The sequence below is a fragment of the Euphorbia lathyris genome, chromosome 2, assembly GCF_963576675.1.
Source record: "Euphorbia lathyris chromosome 2, ddEupLath1.1, whole genome shotgun sequence".
In the NCBI taxonomy this organism is placed as follows: domain Eukaryota; kingdom Viridiplantae; phylum Streptophyta; class Magnoliopsida; order Malpighiales; family Euphorbiaceae; genus Euphorbia; species Euphorbia lathyris.
Genome location: NC_088911.1, coordinates 117626365 through 117633197, shown reverse-complemented (window position 1 = coordinate 117633197; position 6833 = coordinate 117626365). Strand labels below are relative to the sequence as shown.

Below are 6833 nucleotides of genomic sequence, written 5' to 3'. Positions count from 1 at the left end.
TATGGACTACCTAACGAAAACCCTAATGCCCATTTGACAAATTTCTTAGAAATTTGTGATACTTTTAAAATTACTGATGTAACAGCCGAAGCAATCAAACTTCGCCTCTTTCCTTTCACTTTGAAGGATAAGGCAAAAATTTGGTTAACTTCTATGCCTACTGCAACATTTGAAACTTGGGACCAATTAGCCCAAGCGTTTTTATCAAAATATTTTCCTTTAGCAAAAACCGCAAGAGTCATCAAAGAATTGACATCTTTTACCCAAAATGATAATGAAACTCTTTATGAAGCTTGGGAACGTTTTAAAGAACTTCAACGTTTATGCCCACACCACCAATTGCCAGATGCACTTTTAATGCAGACATTTTATAATGGATTAAATCCTACGACTAGAGGTTCATTAGATGCTATGTCTGGAGGGTTATTTATGAAGAAGACGTTCGTCCAAGCAAGAGAACTTTTGGAGGAAATGGCAATCAACAGCAGTATGTGGCCCGCAGAGCATGGACATATACCAATGGCGAAACCATCATCCTCAGGTACATCATCGGTTAAAGGTATAATGAATCTTGATCCAGTTGCGATGTTACAAGCCCAATTTTCTGCCTTATCGCACAAAGTTGATAGGTTTATGGCACCGTGCGATCCTAATGGTAATCCGATCCAGACAGACATTGATTACGAAGGTATGAATGGGATAGAACAGGTAAATTTTGTCCAAGGACAAAACCAAACTATTAATCCTTATTCTAATACTTATAATCCTGGATGGAGAAATCATCTTAACTTTAACTGGAAAGATAGTAATAATAATAATAATGCAAATGCTAATCAATATCGTGTAAATAATTATCAAAATCAAACAAGAGATACGATTAGCACTTTATCTTCAAAAATCGACAAATTTATAGATGCTATGAATGGAAAGGTAAGTAATCAAGACGATGGTTTTAAACGGATCGAAAGTAAATTCGATCAGCTTATCAAAAACCAATCATCTAGCATCCATAATTTGGAGGTTCAAATTGGACAACTTGCTAAATCAATTCCATCCCGCAAAGAGGGAAGTCTTGCCAGCCAAACGGAAGAAAATCCGAAAGAGCATGTTAAGGCTATCACTCTTCACTCAGGGAAAAACTACTTAGGTCCGGAAATGCTCGGAAATTCAACTTTACCTGGAAATAATTTACTAAAATCCAAAGAAGATACATTAAAACAAAAAGATACACCAATTGACTCTAGTACAAAACCTTTTGTACCAAAGCCACCTTTTCCACACAAGGTCCGAAATAAGGACCACGATAAACAACTTTTTATCATTTTTAGATAAACTTAAAAATTTGCATATAAATTTAACATTCATGGATGCAATTACGCAAATTCCTAACTATGGAAAATTCTTGAAAGATTTAATTTCAAAAAAGATTAGTTGGGAAGGAATTTCATCCATTTCACTTACTGAAGATTGTAGTTCGATAGTATCAAGCAAATTACCTACTAAACTCAAAGATCCCGGATGCTTTACCATTCCGTGTAAATTGGGAAATATGGAATTCCCAAGTTGTCTTTGTGATTTAGGAGCTAGTATAAACTTGATGCCATTGTCTATTTTTGAAAAATTAGGTTTAGAAGAAGACATCAAACGTACCAATATGGTTTTGCAATTAGCGGATCAATCCACTAAAAGACCATATGGTATAATTGAGGATGTTTTAGTAAAAGTTGACAAGTTTATTTTTCCTACTGATTTTGTTATCTTAGATTTTGCTTATGATGCTAATTGTCCGCTAATCTTTGGTAGACCGTTCATGAATACGGGACGTGCTCTAGTTGATGTGTCGGAAGGAAAAGTAGTTTTAAGAATAGGTGACGATAAGATCGAGTTCGATATGAATCAAGCAATGAAATATCCTATGGAGGATTTCGCCTGTATGAAACTTGATTTAGTTAAAGAATGTGTTAATGACATTGTTCAAAGAGAAGAAATAATAGAACCTATAATGGGTGAAGAATTAGAAGATAAGGACCCAGAGCCTTTGATTCGAGAAGATGGACCAGTTCCGCCTTCAGTAGTAGTTCCACCTAAATTAGAACTTAAAGAATTACCAAACCATCTGAGATACACTTTCCTAGGCGGAAGTGATACTCTACCTATAATCATCTCTAACAAATTAACAGAAAATCAAGAAGAAAAATTGAAAGAAGTTGTTAGAAATAGAATAGGAAGTATGGGATGGCAGATTTCAGATTTAAAAGGAATTAATCCTAGTATTGTAATGCATAGGATTCACTTAGAAGAAGATAAGCCACCTAAAGCGGATAGACAAAGACGTTTAAATCCGAATATGAAAGAAGTAGTCAAAAATGAGATTACTAAACTTTTAGACAATGGAATCATTTATCCTATTTCGGATAGTGAATGGGTTAGTCCAATCCATTGTGTACCCAAAAAGGGAGGCATAATTGTAGTAAGGAATGATGAAGGTGAATTAATACCTACGCGAACCACCACTGGTTGGAGGGTTTGTATAGATTATAGGAACCTAAGTAAGGCAACTAGGAAAGATCATTTTCCTTTACCTTTCATTGATCAAATGATCGAAAGGATAGCCGGTCATGCATTTTATTGTTTTCTTGATGGTTATTCCGGATTCTTTCAAATATATATTTACCCGGATGACCAAGATAAAACAACCTTCACATGTCCTTATGGAACATTTGCATATAGGAGAATGCCTTTTGGTCTATGTAATGCACCAACAACTTTTCAACGTTGTATGACTGCAATTTTTAATGATTTCATTGAAGATATCATGGAAGTATTTATGGATGATTTTTCAGTTTATGGAGATTCTTTTGATGCATGTTTAAAAAACTTAGATAAAGTTCTTTCTAGATGCGAAGAAACGAATTTAGTATTAAATTGGGAAAAATGTCATTTCATGGTTGACGAAGGAATTGTTTTAGGTCATAAAATATCTGAAAAAGGATTAGAAGTGGATAGAGCAAAAACTTCATTAATAGAAAAATTACCCCCACCAACAACTGTCAAGGGAGTAAGATCATTTCTAGGACATGCAGGTTTTTACAGACGATTTATAAAAAACTTTTCTGTGATTTCCAAACCACTTACTAATTTGCTTATGAAGGATTCAACCTTCGATTTTAATGAAGATTGCATTAAAGCTTTCGAAACATTGAAAACAACCTTAGTCAGTGCACCCATAATTGCTAAACCCGATTGGGATTTGCCTTTTGAAATCATGTGTGATGCAAGTGACCTAGCTGTAGGATGTGTTTTAGGTCAAAGAAAGGATAAAAGATTACATGTTATATATTATGCAAGTCACACATTGTCCGGTGCACAGTTAAATTACACAACAACAGAAAAAGAGATGTTAGCCGTAGTATTTGCATGTGATAAGTTTAGGTCATACTTGTTAGGATCTAAAGTTATTATTTATACAGATCACGCAGCTTTACGTTATCTATTTGCTAAGAAAGATGCAAAACCGCGTCTGATTAGATGGGTTTTGTTGTTACAAGAATTTGATATAGAAATTAAAGATAAAAAGGGAGTAGAAAACCTTGTCGCCGATCATCTATCATGACTAGAAGATGAAAACGGTCCTATAAGTGAAACTATCGGTATACGAGATGATTTCCCCGATGAACATCTCTATCAAGTAGAAAGTGTCATGTCACCATGGTATGCAGATATTGCTAATTATCTTGCAACCGATATTGTTCCGGAAGGATTATCTTTCCAACAAAGGAGGAAATTTTTCTTCGACATTAAACAGTATTTTTGGGAAGATCCCTTTTTATTCAAATCATGTGGTGACGGGATAATTAGGAGATGCGTTGGAGAAAATGAATATGAATCTATAATATCGGAATGTCATTCCAGCTCATACGGAGGACATAATGGAGTTAATAAAACGGTAGCTAGAATATTTGAATGTGGTTTCTTTTGGCCTACGATGTTTAAAGACGTTGGTTCATTTATCACTCGTTGTGATAAATGCCAAAGAACAGGAAATTTAGGAAGGAAAGATGAGATGCCCCTCACAAACATATTGAAAGTTGAAATCTTCGACATGTGGGGAATAGATTTCATGGGACCTTTTCCGCCTTCCAATGGTAAAACTTACATATTAGTAGCCGTTGATTATGTTTCGAAGTGGGTTGAAGCAATTGCAACCCCTACGAATGATTCTAAAGTAGTTGTTAATTTTCTTGACGATATATTTTGTAGATTTGGTTGTCCTAGAGTCGTTGTTAGTGATGGCGATACCCATTTCATGAATCGAAATTTTGATATACTTATGAAAAGGTATGGAGTACGCCACCGCGTGTCAACGCCATACCATCCTTAGTCAAATGGTCAGGCGGAGATCTCAAATAGAGAACTCAAATGGATTCTAGAGAAAACTGTTTCATCATCAAGAAAAGATTGGTCACAAAAACTCAATAATGCGCTATGGGCATACCGTACTGCATTTAAATCACCAATAGGAATGACTCCATACCGTTTGGTGTATGGAAAGGCATGTCATTTGCCAGTCGAATTAGAACATAAAGCCTATTGGGCTATTAGAAAACTTACTTTTGATTTACAACAAGCAGGAAAGAAACGTTTGCTCAATTTAAATGAGTTAGATGAGTTACGTCATCTATCGTATGAAAATGCGAGGATTTATAAAGAAAGAGTGAAAAAATGGCACGATGCCAAGATCAAAGTCAAACACTTTGATGTTGGAGATAAGGTGCTGTTATTTAATTCACGGCTTCGTATATTTCCAGGAAAACTTAAGTCCAGATGGACAAGACCGTATTTAGTCGTCAAAACATTCGACTATAGTTCTTTAGAACTTGAGGAAACTAACGGCAATCGTTTCAAAGTTAATGGTAATCGATGTAAAATTTATTACGAAAATATTTCTGAAATAGGAACTGATTTCGTAACAAGATTACCTGACATATAAATCATTTCGTTTTTCTACACATAGTTTATTTTTTTTTTTTATTTTTTTTTATTTTATTTTGTTTTAAATTATATCACTTTATGTTAGAATTTTAGATACATAAAAAATATATTCAAGTCGTGATTTTAATTAAATTTTAGGGATTTAATGTGAGTTAGAAGAAATTTAGTGATTCTCAGTTGAGATTTTGGAATTCTCAGTTGAGAATTCACATATTTAGAATTCTTAAAAAGATAAGGAATTTTCTGAACTTATAGAGAATTTAAAATTCTCAGTTGAGAATTTGGGTATTTCTAGTTAGCTAGGGAAGTTCTGAACTTACAGAGGATTTGGGATTCTCAGTTGAGAATTCTGATTTCAATTGATTTTCAGATAGACAGGAAAATTCCGAACTTACCGAGGATAGGGATTCTCGATAGAGGATCAGAAAATAGAGGTTTTGACGCCTGATTTCCGCAAGGAAATCAGCGTGTCGCGACCGTGGCTCAGAATCCTCAGTCGCGACACGGTGAATTTCTGCAGAAATCAGACCTGTGTTCTTCATCTTCCAGCAGACACAACTTTTCAGAAACGAAAAATTGAGTTTCTTCATTTTTAAGAGGTCTGATTTTATGCCTTTTCACTTCAAAACAAACACCTCTTTTCATCCTAGGATTTTATAAATAGGTTCTAGAGGTTTAGTTTTCTGTTACATTCTTTTCATCTCTGTCAGAACAATTCTCTGATATTCTTACAATTCATCAAACTAGAAACTAAGTTCAGAACCTTTTGCTTCCTTACTCATTCCAAACACCATGACTTCTAACAACACACCATCTAAGAAAGTTGTTGCTTCACGCAATAAACATACTGACATATCAGAGCGCTATGGATGTAACTTTCATATCTTCAATCATGATGAGGGAAGGCGCTTCTTGAGGCATCGATATACATTCTTTGTAGGAATGTTATACATGGATGACTTTCTTAACGATCAACTAGGAATTAGAGACGATATGAGTCGCTATATGGAACGTTTAGGATGGACCAAATTCGTTGATATGAAGTTTCCTATAATTGGAGACTGGATATTCTAATTCTTCTGTACGGTTCGTTTTGTTAACAAGCGTCGGGTGCGTCTTAGCTTTCGTCGGGATGGCAAAACCTTTACTTTTGGATATCCTGAATTGCATGCTTGGTTTGGTTTTCCCTTAAAGGATACTATCAAACGTCATCCTGGAAGAGACATGACATCCACTGATATTTGGAGAATGCTCACCGGATTCTGGCATTTCAATCCTAAAATTGCCTATAATCAGTCTTTTCACTCCAACTCTATGCTGTATTTGCATAAATTTCTGAGTCACAGTCTGTTCGGTCGCACATTCAGTAGTGTGGTCAAAGACATATTTCAAGGCAACATGGTTGATTCTTCAAAGATTCTGATGGAGGGTCTTGTTGCCGTGTCTAGATCCAAGGCTAAGAAGGTTGGATTCGGGAATATCATATGTGGAATAATTCTAGGGACCAAGGGAAGTATTTCTGTTCCTTGGAGTGATGCTGAATCTTTTCCGACGCTAGACTATGAATTTTTAGAATATGAAGGTCTAGTGAAACGAGTATTTCGATCAGGCCCACATTTTCTTTCTGCACCAGAACGTCAAGCTTTCGTGCAGATGAAAATAGACCGCTATAGGGCTAAGGAAATCCCGATTGAAAGGGACGAATTTATAGCATAGCATAGCTTTGTTTGTTTTGTTTGTATATATGTTGTACATATTTCCAATAAATAATAATTTCTCTTTTGCATTATATCCTGATTTTGATTATATGGTTAAACTATCATTATTTTCATTATTCTACA

At 35.1% G+C, this 6833-nt stretch overlaps 1 non-coding gene across 1 annotated transcript; it reads right to left on the bottom strand.

The window, feature by feature from the left end:
- Positions 1 to 234: 234 nt before the first annotated feature.
- On the bottom strand, positions 235 to 341 carry LOC136221193 (small nucleolar RNA R71). The gene has a single exon (XR_010684975.1). It is a non-coding gene; the product is annotated as a small nucleolar RNA R71 (small nucleolar RNA).
- Positions 342 to 6833: the final 6492 nt, after the last annotated feature.